The sequence below is a fragment of the Lutra lutra genome, chromosome 3, assembly GCF_902655055.1.
Source record: "Lutra lutra chromosome 3, mLutLut1.2, whole genome shotgun sequence".
Lineage (NCBI taxonomy): Eukaryota > Metazoa > Chordata > Mammalia > Carnivora > Mustelidae > Lutra > Lutra lutra.
In genome coordinates, this window is record NC_062280.1 from 83,172,025 (window position 1) to 83,186,947 (window position 14,923).

At 45.4% G+C, this 14,923-nt stretch overlaps 1 protein-coding gene and 1 pseudogene across 1 annotated transcript in view; one reads left to right on the plus strand and one right to left on the minus strand.

The window, feature by feature from the left end:
* Positions 1-14,923, minus strand: part of KIF5C (kinesin family member 5C) — a 158,299-nt gene that overhangs the window by 109,134 nt on the left and 34,242 nt on the right. The gene's annotated exons all lie outside the window — the stretch shown is intronic.
* Positions 1,060-1,358, plus strand: LOC125095860 (60S ribosomal protein L36-like; annotated as a pseudogene).

Sequence of the window (14,923 nt, forward strand, 5' to 3'; positions counted from 1 at the left end):
AAAGAAAGAAAGAAAGAAAGAAAGAAAGAAAGAAAGAAAAAAGGAAGGAAGAAGGAAAGAAAGAAGAGGGAGGGAGGGAGGGAGGAAGGAAGGAAGGAAAAGAAGGGGGGAACCCTTAAATTTCCAGAGCAAGATTTAAACTCGCTCTGTGGAATTGTCTTTAGACACTGAGGGGTATTATGAAGAGGAATAGATTTCTGAGCACAATCATTAAGTCTCTGTGCCAGGTGACTGGCTTCATGTGACTTCCTTCCTGAAAATACAAGAGAAGACAAATTCTTTCAGCCTCTCCTGGCCACCTTCTCAGTGCTGTGTAACCGCACCAGCCACTACCTGCACCATCACCAAACAAGACGACCCAAACCCTTATCTGTTCTGTTTTTTGTTTTGTTTTGTTTTTAAAGATTTTATTTATTTATCTAACAGACAGAGATCACAAGTAGGCAGAGAGGCAGGCAGAGAGAGAGGGGAAAGCAGGCTCCCTGCCGAGCAGAGAGCCCGATGCGGGGCTTGATCCCAGGACCCTGAGATCATGACCCGAGCCGAAGGCAGAGGCTTTAACCCACTGAGCCACCCAGGCGCCCCTATCTGTTCTGTTTTATCTCACTTCATTTTCACAGTACCTCCATGAGGTAGATGTTACTATTCCCATGCCACAAACCAGAAAACTGAGGCCCTTTGGGGAAATAATTTTAAGTCTCTGATTTCAAGTGTTCTTCCTTCACACCATGCTGTTTCCTAAGCAGCTTATGATTTACTGGAAAAGTCGGAGACAAACAAACTGCAGATGCTTAGATGCTTATACTATGATAGCTTGAAGCGAAGGGATTCATAAGGTAACAAAGTTCTGAGACCCCCACTGTAGTAATTGAGAAAGTGTTGACCGTGAAAGTGGGGCTGACATGAACCCCTGAGGAAAGAGGGGCACAAGATCAGGGGGAAAGGACAAGACTGGCAAGAAACATGGTGGGCATGCACCTGGCGAGCATTCCTAGGAACAGAAGAAATTAAAAAACAGGAAGAGCCTTCTGCCACAGGAGCCAGTGAGGAGCGGCAGCCATGGCTCTGTGCTACCCTGTGGTTGTGGGTCTCAACAGGGCCACACAGTGACCAAGAATGTGAAAAGTCAAGGCACAGCCCGCCATGGGCGCCTCACCAAGCACACAAAATTCATGCGATCCGAGAGGTGTGCTGCTTCATCCTATAGGAGAGGTGTGCCATGGGGCTGCTCAAGGTCTCCGAGAACAAGCGCACCCTCAAGTCCATCAAGAAAAGGCACACATTTGTGCCAAGAGGGAGAGAGAAGAGCTGGGCAATGTCCTGCAGCCATGAGGAAAGCAGAGGCTAAGAAGGAATGAACCCCTCCCCTCTGTATCTTATAAGCCTTCCGTGGAACTTGGGGCTTTTGTGCTGGTCTTGGAAAGGAGGCGAGACCCCTTCCGCCAACACCCTTCCTGGGGCACAGTGGTGAGGGGTGCGGTGGTACATACAGAGATGCAAGCCACCAAGCAGTACTGGACACGGTTTTCAATCATAATTCAATGGATCATACGTGCCAGGAAATGACAACGACAAAACCGGAAAAGGACAATCAAAGCCTAGGAAAAGGCAGGTATGAGATTGCTATGAAAAGTTGTAAGTTATGGAGAAAAAAATCTAGAATTTTTCAGGCCTTCATGGTCAGCCCAACCCAACATGGTGTTTTACAAATAAAAGAATTTGACGTCAGGAGAGGGTAGATGGCTTGCAGAAACCCACCCAGCCTGTTAGGTAGGTAGCAGATTTGTGCCCTGCCCCAAATCCAGACCTCCGGGCTCCCTATCTAGTGTTCTAAAAGTTCTGGGTTTAGCATCAGTTGCTCTCACTGAACATCAAATAAACAACAAGCACGAGCTCCTGGAGCTTTGTTTTTCCTGCTTTCCTCCCAATCAATTCTAAATTATTTCCAAATACACAGTTGATTAGGTCATTGAACAAAGAGTCATTGCTATGACTACCAGAGCGGCACAGCAGGGGAACGAGCATCATGGCCTCTCAGAGTTAATATGGACCCTACAGTCAGACCTTCCAGCCTCCTCTCAACCTGCAACTTCCACCTCCACAAGCCCTCACTGGTGATGATGAACGGCTCAACCCCAACTGGCTCCACGTGCTGGAACGTTGTGTCCTTACATGGATTTAAATCTGCCTCTCTGAAGCATTAGGCCTGGCACCATCCTCCAGGATGAGACAAACTGAGGCCTGAGAGACCTGCCTACAACAACATTACAGCTTTGTTTCATTTTGGGAGCTGTGTTCATTGTCTAAATCCCCTTTCTCTTATCTCAGAGAGAAAGAGAAAGAGAGGTGTGCTTCCGTCCTAAAAGTTGAGTGGATTTTGTCCTAACTTGAAGGAACTTGAAGTTGAGTGGATTTGTCCTAACTTGAAGGAATCAAAGGTGTCTAAGGTTAAGACATCACTAAAACGTTGTATTAGTTTGCACAAGAAGAAATTAAATAAACTCACAGACTCTGAAGGCTTTGGTAACAACAGGAAAGAATGTTTCCAAAACATTAACTAAAAAGCAGGAAGTCCTCCGGTTAATGTTGATACTCATTTTTTATCAACACAAATATTGTGCCAAAACAAGTTTTGTTTTGTGTTATTTACTGAAATATAATTCACATACCATAAAATTCACCCCTTTAATAAAAGGGTACATTCTGTTGTTGCTGAAATCTTTACAAGATTGGAGAACCATTACCGCTATCTAATTTCAGAACATATTCATCACCCCAAAAAGAAACTCTGTACTTCTTAGCAGTCACTCCCCAACCTCCCAAGAGGGAGGTCTGTAAGAGACATTTCTTATAAATAGAAGCATATAACATGTAGCTTTTGTATATATGCTACATATGTATATGTATATATATATAAATACATATAAATATGTACATATAAATACATATAAATATGCCTGTTTTAGACATTTCATATAAATAGAAGCATATAATATGTAGCTCTTGTGATTAACATTTTCTTTCACTTATTAGGTTTCTAAGGTTCATCCATATTGTAGATTTCACTTTCAGGACTGAATAATCCTCCACTGCAGAGATTAACTACATTTTATGTATCAGGATGAACATTTGGGTTATTTCCACTTTTTGGCAATTATGAATGCTGCTATGAACATTCATCTACAAGTTCTCATGTGGACATATGTCTTCATTTCTCCTTTCATTTCATATACCCAGGAGTGGAATTTCTGGGTCATGTAGTAACTCTATAGGAGTTAACTTTTTTAAGAACTCACAAACTGTTTTCCAAAGCAGCTGCACCAGCTTGCATTCCCACCAGCAGTGTATGAGGTTTTCTCCACATCCTTGTTACTGTCTGTCCTCTTTATTATAACCATCCTAGCATATAGGACGTGGCATTTCTTTTTTTTTTTTTAAGATTTTATTTACTTATTTATTTGATAGAGATCACAAGTAGGCAAACAGGCAGGCAGAGAGGGAGGCAGAGAGAGAGGAGGAAGCAAGCTCCCTGCTGAGCAGAGAGCCAATGTGGGGCTTGATCCCTGGACCCTGGGATCACGATCTGAGCTGAAGGCAGAGGCTTTAACCCACTGAGCCACCCAGGTGCCCCAGGACATGGCATTTCTTTGTGATGTTGATTTAAGGAGATGTTTGGCTTTGTTTGTTTTGAGATGTTTGTTTTGAGAAAGAGAGAATGGGAGGGAAGGAAGGAAGAGGGAGAATTTTAAGCAGTCTCCCTGTCCAGTGCTAAACCTGAAGCGGGGCTGGATCTCACAAGCCTGTGATCATGTGATCATGACCTGAGCTGAAATAAAGAATTGAGCACTTAACCGACTGAGCCACCCAGGCACCCCTCAGGAGCTTTTAAAATTGACACTTAACGCCATAAAATTTATTTCAACATTTATTATGGGCGCAGAGTTGTTTCTAGGCATTGTAGACACTGTTGTACTGTTGTCTTAACATTTACAAAGTGGTCCAGAATGAGAGAATCCTCTCACAGAAACTATAAATCATACAGACCCATGTGCTTTAAGAAAGAGAACAGTGCACTAGAAGGAGAAGGGATTTATGATAGCGTTTCTGTGCTCCTCACTCCAGGAGCTAATACTGAGCATTGTCCAGGAAGACAGCGTACCAATATATGGTGTAAATGAATTCACATAAACATGGGTATAACTCCCATTTCTCCGAGGCTCAGTTTCCTCATCTGTAAAACAGAGCCAATAGGGTCCACAATTCAGGATTGTGAAAACTTAAGTATGTTCAGGCTAAAAAGTGGATCTATGGTAGTGCCTGATATTCTAGAAGATGCTTAAGTCATGGTCAGTGTTATTCTGTAATAAAAAGTTTAGACCAATTCATACCAGGCACTTACATTGCACCAAACTCAAGAGAGCAGTGACCCCTTAAAGGAAAGGATACTAATAAGTGACAATCACTCACAATGTATCATCTCAGAGACCTGGCATCCTGATGCCCCTACCACACCCTAATGCCAAACCACCCCTCAGGCATCTGCAGGTCCTAGGTCTGCAACTCATAAGCTCAGCTCCATGAGGCCTTTATATTCTGAGGGTCCTAGCAAAATTCACTGTTCCAAGATTACCCTCTGTACTCTAAAAATAAATAAAATTGTAATGTGCAGCCATGAATACCGTTTAGGAAAGGTGAGGAGCTATGCCTTGTGCAGGTACTCCTTGACTCACTAGCTCTGCTATTACAGCTTTGGAGCCTTCCAGAAACTTCTGTGATAACACCAACTATAAAGATGAAGCAGATTCCTTCTTAATTTTCACCACTTCCACGCAGCTGGCCTGACCTCCAGCACCTGCATGCGTCTCTTTGCCTAAGGGCTTCTCTAGCTGGAGAGCTCTCTCTGTTACCTGATGCAGGCCAGAAGGACAGACATCCCAGCACCAACCCAGCAGCCTCACCCAATGACTAATCAGAGTGGGGATTAAGGACTCGAGCTCCCTTGCCCAGAGGTGGAAGTAGAGGGGACACTTTGAGGCATGGATTCCAAACTGGCTCCTGAGCTTCCCGTTGGGCTAGAACCCCGCTGTCCACAGTGGTAACCTGCATGAGGACACATGCTAGGTTGGTTTCCAGTCCTTCCTGCCTCATTCCTCCACTCTTCTCCAGTGTTTCTTGGATTCACCTCCCTTACATTTGAATCCTTGTTTCGGGGCCTGCTTCTGGGGAAGACAAAATCCTTGATATTTTCCTTTTTCATTCAGTAGTTCCTAAGAGATTCTGGATTTGTTGAGTCACTGTCAAATATGGAGCCACTGTATTTGGTTGATATCCAGACAAGGGGGTGAATGGAAATTGAAATCCTCGTTAAAAGTCCACAACTGATGCAGGAAAAAAAGAGTGCCTTTTTCTCTATAAAAGGGTGCTGGTCACTTGCCAGTCCTGGGCACATGGGGCCACATCTGCCCGGAGGCTTACCAGGTTTTGATTCACACAAAGGAGCACTGCAAGTTCATGAAGGTCCTGGCCTAGCAGAGCCTCGTACATAACGGTACCAGGTAGGTGCTCAGTAAAAGTCTGCTGCTGCTGAAAGCCCACCAGAGGAGCACCAAGGAGGTTAGGGTGCCAAGACACCATGAAACCGTGCGGGGCATGGGAGGGGCAGGGAACAGTACTCGCTCTATTTCTCCACTGTGTCAGAACTTTACTTGCTGCTGACCAATCTCATCTCCCACCTGCAAGATTTGAGCCATCGTGGAGCCACACGGTCTGTCTCTTTCTGTATCCCTTTACTCCTCTTTACCCCACCACCTACCTTCTCATTTATCTGAGGGTGGGATGCAAATTCCCAGAGCAGAAAAAAACTCCACTGGCAATGACCCATACCTGGCAGTGACCATCCGTTTTTTTCCCAACACTGTTACATCTTGTCCCACGTCCTTGGCTCTGCCAACGTTTGGAGGTAGCTTCATAATGAAGACCTCCACGTTCTCCTCCCTGCTCTGCTGCCTGCCCCATCTCTGCCGGGATGACTCTGTGACTGGGGATAGAAGCACTAAGCCAGCACCAGCCCCAGACATTTCCCTCCCCCTCCCCACACTGGCTCTGTGCCCCAAGGAAGGCAGCTGGTGCCAGTTCCGGCCAAAGCCAAGGCTGCTCCCAGGAGAGGCTGTAATGAACCCGACGGAGCAATGACCAGCTTCTACTAAGTTGCCAAGGTGATGCCAACCATGTCTCAAGAATGAACAAAGGCAACACACGAGAATGAATCTTGTAAGCCTTCTTCCTGCAGGAAACCAGGCTAAAATTCTTTCTTTTCTGCCAAAAGTCCCGCTGCGTGGACACACAAGCACTGTCAGGACTGCAGACAGCCATGAAAAAACACTCTGGGAAAGCAAACTGCCCAAGTGATAATGAAGAAATTCAGAAGTATTGCCTGGCTAGCAGGCAGAAGGAAGACAGAGGTGTTACCTCTGTTCAAGAAATTAACGGAATCTGCGTTGAAAAAATAAGTTATTTATATGTGATTTTCATCTCATGTTAAAATAAAATGACCTCTTCCACCCCCCCCCCCCGCCCCAGTCTTCTGCATTTAACTGCTCTATATCCTAGTTTGCCAAGATGCAGGGATTAGTAGATTGAGTCAGGGGACTTGTTCTAGTCTGGCACCTCGCCCCTCGCATACTTCGTGACCTTAAGCAATTTGCCTATTTTTCTGGGCCTCCTCCTCTCTGTAAAGTGAAGTACTGGATCTTTCCGGCTCTAACATGCTATGATAATGTTCTGAGATTTTCTCCTAAGAACAGCTCCAGTCTTGACCACATACAGCACAAGAGAAGGTAAACTTTAAACTGGCATGAGCTCAATGTTTTATATACTTAGGAGAAATGAGTAAAAATTGCTGCTATAGTTTTTTTCAGCAGCTCTGGTTTTCTGCCAAGTCAAGTCTGAAAAAAAAAAAAAAAACTTTCCTCACTAGAAAGAGGGTGTAAAGCCGTCCCACAGAAGGTAGAATGTGGGACTCATTTTGCCAGTGGAAGAGCGCTCAGAAAACTCCGAGCCCTCTTTCAGGGGCGCATGGTCCCGGGGGCAGCTCCCCAGCACAGCCCTGTGCGGTCCAGTCAAACTGTTGTGCTGCCAACCTCTGTCACAGGCTGAGACTCACAGTGGCATCTCCAGCATGGAAGGCACACGGTGTCTCAGGCAAGGTGTCTTCCCTTTAGTTCAAACATGAAATAGAAAACCTCCGCCCAGACTGTCACTTGGCTAGGTATGGTGCATTACAAAGACTTCTGAGAAATGGGCACTGCCCGGGTTTACTACAAATACAACTAATATTCTATTAATTTTTTTCACTCTTCAGAAAAAGTTTATAGAATTCTAATCTTCCCATGTATTGGACCGCAGTTTTGCTCTGATGGTCTGGACCCCTTGTCTCCATTTGTACCTCATGATTTGACAGACTGGGTGGAAACTTAGCTTCCCTTCCTGGGAATGGAGATTCACTTCTCATGAGCATGTAGAAGGCAATAATTTGAGCTGAGAGTAGGATCCACAATTTCTGGTTCCCAGCCAAGCCTTCTACCCATAACACCATATTGCATCTTGTCATTGATCCTCCAAGAACATATTTTAGTTCTCAAACATAGATTTTCTAAGAATCCCGTGCATTTGGGTTTAAAATATGATGCAGTAGAAGCCAGAGTGCAATGGTGTGCTTTTACATATTACAAAATAACTCTCATAAAACATAGGACAAAAAATGTTCCACAGAGTAGAATAATTACATGAGTGTAAACCAGCAAGGGTCATCAAGTTCAGCGTAGCAATGTCACCATCAGTGTCCAAAGTGCCACCCCCATTGGATGAGAGTGCGCCAGCACCATGAAAATTAGTTGTCCTTTCATGGCCTTCACCATCTGTCCTAAGTCTAGGACAGATGAGCTGGAACTGAGTACACACAGGCACATGCATCCCAGTCCAGTGAGCCTCTGTCCTTATCCAGGAGAACCACATTTTGATGCATAGAGGCAGACACAGATCACCCAACTGACAAATGAAGTACTTGGGCCACCAAGAAAACAAAAACAAATATTTTAAGATTTGTTGTTGCTGAATTCGACCACAATTGTGTAATGAGAAAATCTACAAGAAGCTTTTTTAAGTGCAGCTGACACAGAAGCTTTATATCTTTTTTTTTTTCGTCTTCAATCAGGCATTTATAAACAAGAAAGCATACATTAATTACATAAAAATAGTTTTCGATAGTAGAGTAAGTCATCATGTCGTCATTAGCAGCAGCAGAGGGGACGCGGACAGCGGTGCGGACGCTCCTGGCGGGTAGAAAGGTAGAGCTGTGGGTTTTTTTTTTTTCCTTAATTGAAAAAAAATGTCGCTTGTGACTCCTGACTTAAAGCAAGAACAAGACGGCCGCTCGAGCCTGGTGGATGCGGGGGGTGGGCAGGGGCAGGGAGGACGGAGCCCGGGGGCTGGCCAGAAGCTTTATATCTTTTAAAAGATTTTATATTTTACTTGGAGGACTGGGCACCATATTTTTCAGTGCTTAATGTACTCGAAGGGCTTGGAGGCCACAGACAAGGTTAAGAGTCAAAGAGCAAAATCCCCCAACACTTCTGCCTGCCCTGCCCCTCCTTCCCGAATTGAAGTTCCACCCTGTGAACCTTTAATGGCTAAGACAACGAAAGAAACTCTGGCTCCAGACGGCTAACAGTCATCAGAAATAACTCTCCTCTATTGCCAGGAGCAGCACTCTGCTTATCAGGTTCATTAGTTAATAGAACCCAGATAAACCAATTGTTCATTTCTGAGTAGACGGTAAAGGTGTGTGTGTGTTGGGGAGAGGGAGAGGAGTTTCCCCGGCCAAGCAGGGAAAATCAGGGTGGCAGGGAGACAGCAGCAAAGCCAAATGTCACCTCCTTCACAGCCAGCCTAGGATGGAGCAGGAAAAAAATTGTTTAAACCGATTACTCCAAAGAGCTGTTGCTCAACTATCCAGGGTAATAACTGTTTAACGGGCACCCACACTTGGTTAGCTGAAGGGCTGCTTACTGGTACCTTCTCCCTTGAGAAGGGAACCCTGTGTTCATCAGTTCTCACCCTGTTTCCTTTCAATAGCTCCCTCTTCATAAACGTGTTTTAGGAAAAGGAAGGAGCCTGTGTTTTCTTCTTCTGTGAATTTTTTTCCTGTGCCCTCCTTCAGACTATTGCCTCTCTGTGGACCTATCTGGAAGTCGGTCTTGTTCCTACTTCCTCACTTCCTCACTCCTCTGCCTCACATTCTGCCATCCAATTTTCCCCTCATTCACCTACTTTCTTTTTTTTTTTTTTTAAAGATTTTATTTATTTATTTGACAGAGAGAGATCACAAGTAGGCAGAGAGGCAGGCAGAGAGAGAGAGAGGGAAGCAGGTTCCCTGCTGAGCAGAGAGCCCGATGCGGGGCTCGATCCCAGGACCCTGAGATCATGACCTGAGCCGAAGGCAGCGGCTTAACCCACTGAGCCACCCAGGCGCCCTCATTCACCTTTCTTAAACGGCTCCGCAGCCTCTTGATCATCAAATCTAAGACCTCTGACAGCCCATGATATCCTTAAAACATAACCACATACCAGTCCCACCTGCTGAAACTCTGACTACTGTCTCCTCATGAAGCACGCTCCGCTTAGCCTCTTCCCTCTTGACTCCTCTTCCTCCTTGTCCTCCTGACCTTGGTTCTCCTTGCAGCCAACTCCAAATAAAGGACAGACCTACTCTCTTATTAAGCCTCTTTTCTACTTTGCAGCCTCCTCTTCTGTGCTCACCCCCGTGGGAGAGCTCAAACACTCCTGTGGTTTCAGCCATAAGCTGTGTGCAGAAGATGCAAAGTCCATCTCTAACCCTGAGACCTAAAACTCTGTTACCACTGTCTGATTAAAACCTCACACTGGAGGTCCCACATACCCTAAACAACATATGTTGAAGAGAGAACTCCCTGCCTTCTTCCTCCTCTTCCTCTCCCAACCCACCCACCTCTGTCTACCACTGTCCCCACTCATCTAGGCTGAAAGGCTCAAGCTACATTGCCCACAGCTCTCCCTGACCACCGTCAGTCACCCAGTCGCTGCCAGAGTCGTGATTCGTTTGGTCTCTCTCTTGCCTGGCATCTCAACTACCCTGATTACTTTTTACCTAGACTTCTGCAAGAGCCTTGTAGGGTTCTGCTTATCCCTCCTACCTCTATTCTACATCCTCTGCCAAATCCATCTGCTTTGACCCAGTTCCTAAGGATGGCACTCAACCATTTGCTAAGACGCCCTACTATACATACACCCTCTAAACAGTGTCTTCCACAGTGTGGGACCTAACAACCTGCCTCCTTCCCTACCCAACACTCCAGCAACGTACTTGCAGTGACCTCCCTGCAGCCACCTCACTGCTCTAACTGTTCCCTCTAAGGGAATGGCATACTGATACCTTCACCTTGTTATCTGTCGAAACACTACCTGCTCTTTAAGACTGGTGCCAAATGTTATCTCTTCCACGATAAAGGCTTTTCTTGAGCCTCTCAAATAGATGTCATTTCTCTCTCTTTCTCTCCCTCTCGGAACTTCTGCAGCACTTCGATATTCTTCCAGGAAGACTCTGACACCAACTACTCCGTATTACAGTCATCTGGAAGCAGCATGTTATAGAAAAAAAGTAGGATCCAGGGTCAGAGATTGGGGCACGAGAGGTATAATCTATTCGAATTACAACTACGTGGGTTTGTTATTAACATTATAACTTATCTTACCCTTTTAGTTCTTTAGGTTTTAGTTAGTTATTTTTAGCTATTCAGTTATTTATTTATTTAGGACATGTTTTCTATCTTACCCATATGTGGATTCCCTACAGCATTTATGACAATTAAAGGTGCTTAAAAAAGTAAAAGTACTTAAACAGTTGTTTAATTAAACTGGATTCCTGGGGGCGCCTGGGTGGCTCAGTCAGTTAAGTCTCTGCCTTCAGCTCAGGTCATGATCCCAGAGTCCTGGGCTCAAGCCCTACATCCAGCTCCCTGCTAAGTGGGGATCCTGCTTCTCCCTCTCCCTCTGCCTGCCATGCTCCCTGCTTCTGCCTGTGCTCTCTGTAAAATAAATAAATAAAATCTTTAAAAAACAAACAAACAGGGGTGCCTGGGTGGCTCAGTGGGTTAAGCCTCTGCCTTCGGCTCAGGTCATGGTCTCAGGGTCCTGGGATTGAGCCCCGCATCGGGCTCTCTGCTCAGCAGGGAGCCTGCTTCCTCCTCTCTCTCTGCCTGGCTCTCTGCCTACTTGTGATCTCTGTCTGTCAAATAAGTAAACAAAAGCTTAAAAAAAAAAAAAAACTGTTTAAAAAAAATTTTTTTAAATAAAAAAACCAATAAATTGGATTCCTGATGCCATGACTTGAATTATGAGTATTTTGAAAACTTCTACTGCAAAACTGAAGTTCCCATTTATTGAGGAGGTAGGTGCCTATGCCAGGCATAGACCACTTCTAATCCCCACAGCAGTGCAGGAAGGCTGCTATTGTCCCTGGTTCATAGATGGGCAAGTAAGAGCACAGAATAGCCAAGTAACAGTCATGCAGCTAACCAGCAGCAGAGGCAGGAGGGTCTGATCTCAAAGCTCATGACTTTCTGCCATCCCACCCTCCTGACCACAGAGGTCCAACGTGCCCAAATGCCCTCGCAGTCTAGCACAGTGTCTTCATCAGAGGTGATTCCTGTCCCTTACGAGCACAGAAACATCACTTTCTTTCTACACGCATGAGCGCCTAGAGCTCCCTCTCAGATTCCATTCAATCTCACCACAGCCTCTAGAACTCGGGTATAATCAGCACTCTCCCCCACACAGCTGGACACATTTCATAGAACCTCAAGGTTTTTGTTTTAATTTGTTAGTTAACACACAGGGTTACATTAGTTTTAGGTGTGCAATGTAGCGATTCAACAATTCTGTGTGGTACTCAGAGTTCATCGTGATGCCTGTACTCTTTATATTCGCACAGATTTAGAGCTTCCCTTCTCACAGCCTTACCCCATGAATATCGATGGAACCCTTCATGCGCCAGGCCTTGCTGCAGACACCGGGAACACGGCAATGACGAGACACGGGTGCCTGTTTCTGTGGAGCTTTCATTCTAACGGAGTGGGAGGAGACAGGCAGTAAGCAACCGAATCCTAACAAAGGTAATTTCTGCTAGTGTTGTGATGTGATGGAAATGAAGAGGGTCAGAAAGGAGGGTTCTGAGCCTATAACATCAGAGCGCAGGCTTGGAGTTCCACCAGCCACAGGAAGAGCGAGGGGCAGACTGCTCCAGTAGAGGTGACCTAAAAAGGGCCGCCTTGAGCTAGAAAGCATGCAGTGTGTGGGCAAGTGGGCTGCTGTGTGAGAGACAGCAGGAGCAAGGTGTATAAGGTGATGGAGGGAGAGCCAGGTGGACGGGTCTCGTGCTAGGAAGCCCTGTTGTACATCCTGTAATACACTTCTAAGCAAAGGAATGGCCCAATCTGGCTTCTGTTTCTAAAGTATTACCCTAGCTGCTCTGTGAGGACTAGGTGTTTGGAGACGAAATGGGAAGACAAACAGGGAGGCCGCTTAGGAGGTCATTTAGAAGTCCATAAAGGCAAGGGTCAGCCTGGACTAAGGAATGGGCAATGCAGACGGCAAGAAGAGGATGGATCTGAGGTAGAGGTGGGAGGTGGGCCCATGCCACAGGTAGAGATGACAAAGTAGCACACAATGAAACCCCGCAAACATCTGTGAGTCTGATATGCTGATCTCCATGCTAGAGTCACATGCCACATATTGCTTACTGACGTCAGCCCAACAAGGCAGACCAAGCCAGAAAGACCTATTTATTTTTATTCTCAGAACACTCTTCAGAGGTGGCCTCTCCTGCTCTGATCTCCAAGGTAAGGTCTGCCAACTGTGGAGTCATCTGAGTAGCCCAGAAATCAAGGTGAAGACAGAGCCCAAGCTATCAAGTAGCTCATGCTTTCTTTCATCCCCACAACCATCCTGTGGAAATGGTGCCAAAGCCCACAGATGACGGGGACAACAGACTCCCCAGCGTCCCGCATTTGGTAGGTGACAGATCCACAACAAAGCCCAGATCTGTCTGACCTCGATGTCCATGCTCCTTTAACCACACCACATATGAAGTCAAAAGAGACTTGACTGCACAGATAATGAACTTCGCAGTGGCTGGAGCGACCAGGAGCTGGTAACACCCACTCCTGAAACTACTCAGGGTTCTGTTCCATAACTACAGTTTCTCCCACTTTTTTCAAAAATTTCTAGGCAAAAATTAATTTCTTGACCATATAATTGTTGGTGGTCCCTTGTGTCAGGCAACCTGCTAGATCCCAGAAAGCCAGGAATGAGGACACATTCCCTAAGCATTGAGAGTCCAGAGTCTGATATGGAGGCCACGAAGCATCAAGGAAAGGTGGCTTTTCACTCCTGAGTCCTTTAAAGCTCTATAAAGGCTAGGGTTAAATGGACACCAGAAAGTTGGCTAATATTTTCAGGGACTTCATTGTTTTTATGCCACATTGGCCTCATTATGTAGATAAGTTCACAGATTCATTCCATTTTATTATTCTGTGAGAGTACTAATAAAAAATGTGTCAACCTAAAAAATGCAAAGTCTCAGGCAAAGCAGCCTTCAGAATGTTAACAGTGCTAATCATCAGTACCTCACTAGACAGTTATGACCAATTCTCAGTGTAATGTGGGGAATGCTAGCAAAAGAGAACACATTGGCTACTGGAACCAGGTAGAGTGGGGAGTGCACTGCAAAAATTACCTCACAGAACCTTCAGACAACCCCATGGAGTAGATAATAATAGGACACCCGTTTTACTAAAGGGGGTTAAAGAACTTGCAAAAAGGTTATCTGATGAATAAGTGTGGGAGAAAACAAGGGCCCAAATTCTTTTTTTTTAAAGATTTACTTATTTATTTGAGAGAGAGAGAACCAGGGGAGAAGCAGAGGGAGAAGGAGAGAAAGAATCCCAAGGAGACTCCCCACTGAGTGCAGAGCTATAAGCGGGACTCAATTCCACAACCCAGAGATTCCAACCTAAGCCAAAATCAAAAGTCAGATGCAGATTTTATTTATTTGACAGAGATCACAAGTAGGCAGAGAGGCAGGCAGAGAGGAGGAAGCAGGCTCCCTGCTGAGCAAAGAGCCCGATGCAGGGCTCGATCCCTGGACCCTGGGATCATGACCTGAGCCGAAGACAGAGGCTGCTTTAACCCAATGAGCCACCCAGGCTCCCCAAGGACCCAAATTCTTAATGTCTGTTCTGTTCTGTTAAGGCCAGTTTGGTTCTTTGAGATGACTGAGAGGTTAGAAATAAGAAACTGGTTTGATAGACCTAGCTTTGTTTTGTCTGGAGGAAAAGAATCTTGGAGAGTGATTAATTAAAGCATATTCACAGTATTTTTAAAATAAATCGAGACAGGTGCTCTCCATCTCCCCCGAGGAAAGAAGAAAAGGCTTCCCCCTCAGCCTGGCAGATGAAGATAAAGAATGAAATAAGGACTGTCCAGACAGGGGGAAATCTTGCTGGATGCTGGGGAATTCTGGTGTCTTCTACAATTGTTTGCCAAACCCCATGTGCCTCCTCTTAACCCTACTCTTTCTTCAAGGTCCATTTCAAGTCCCACCCACAGACCCACGAAACGAGACTGAGACAAAGTAAAAGTTATTTAAAGCTTTATTTTATGCCAAGTATTAGAAGTCATACTGATTGGCCAGGGGAACGAGACTGAAACAAATTTAAAGTTATGCAAAGCTCTATTCTATGCTAAGTGTTAAAAGTCAGACTGATCGGCCAGGGCCGTCTCCAAAGAGAGAAGTCTCTCCCCCCATGCCCCCGGTTGTTTTCTGTCTTTG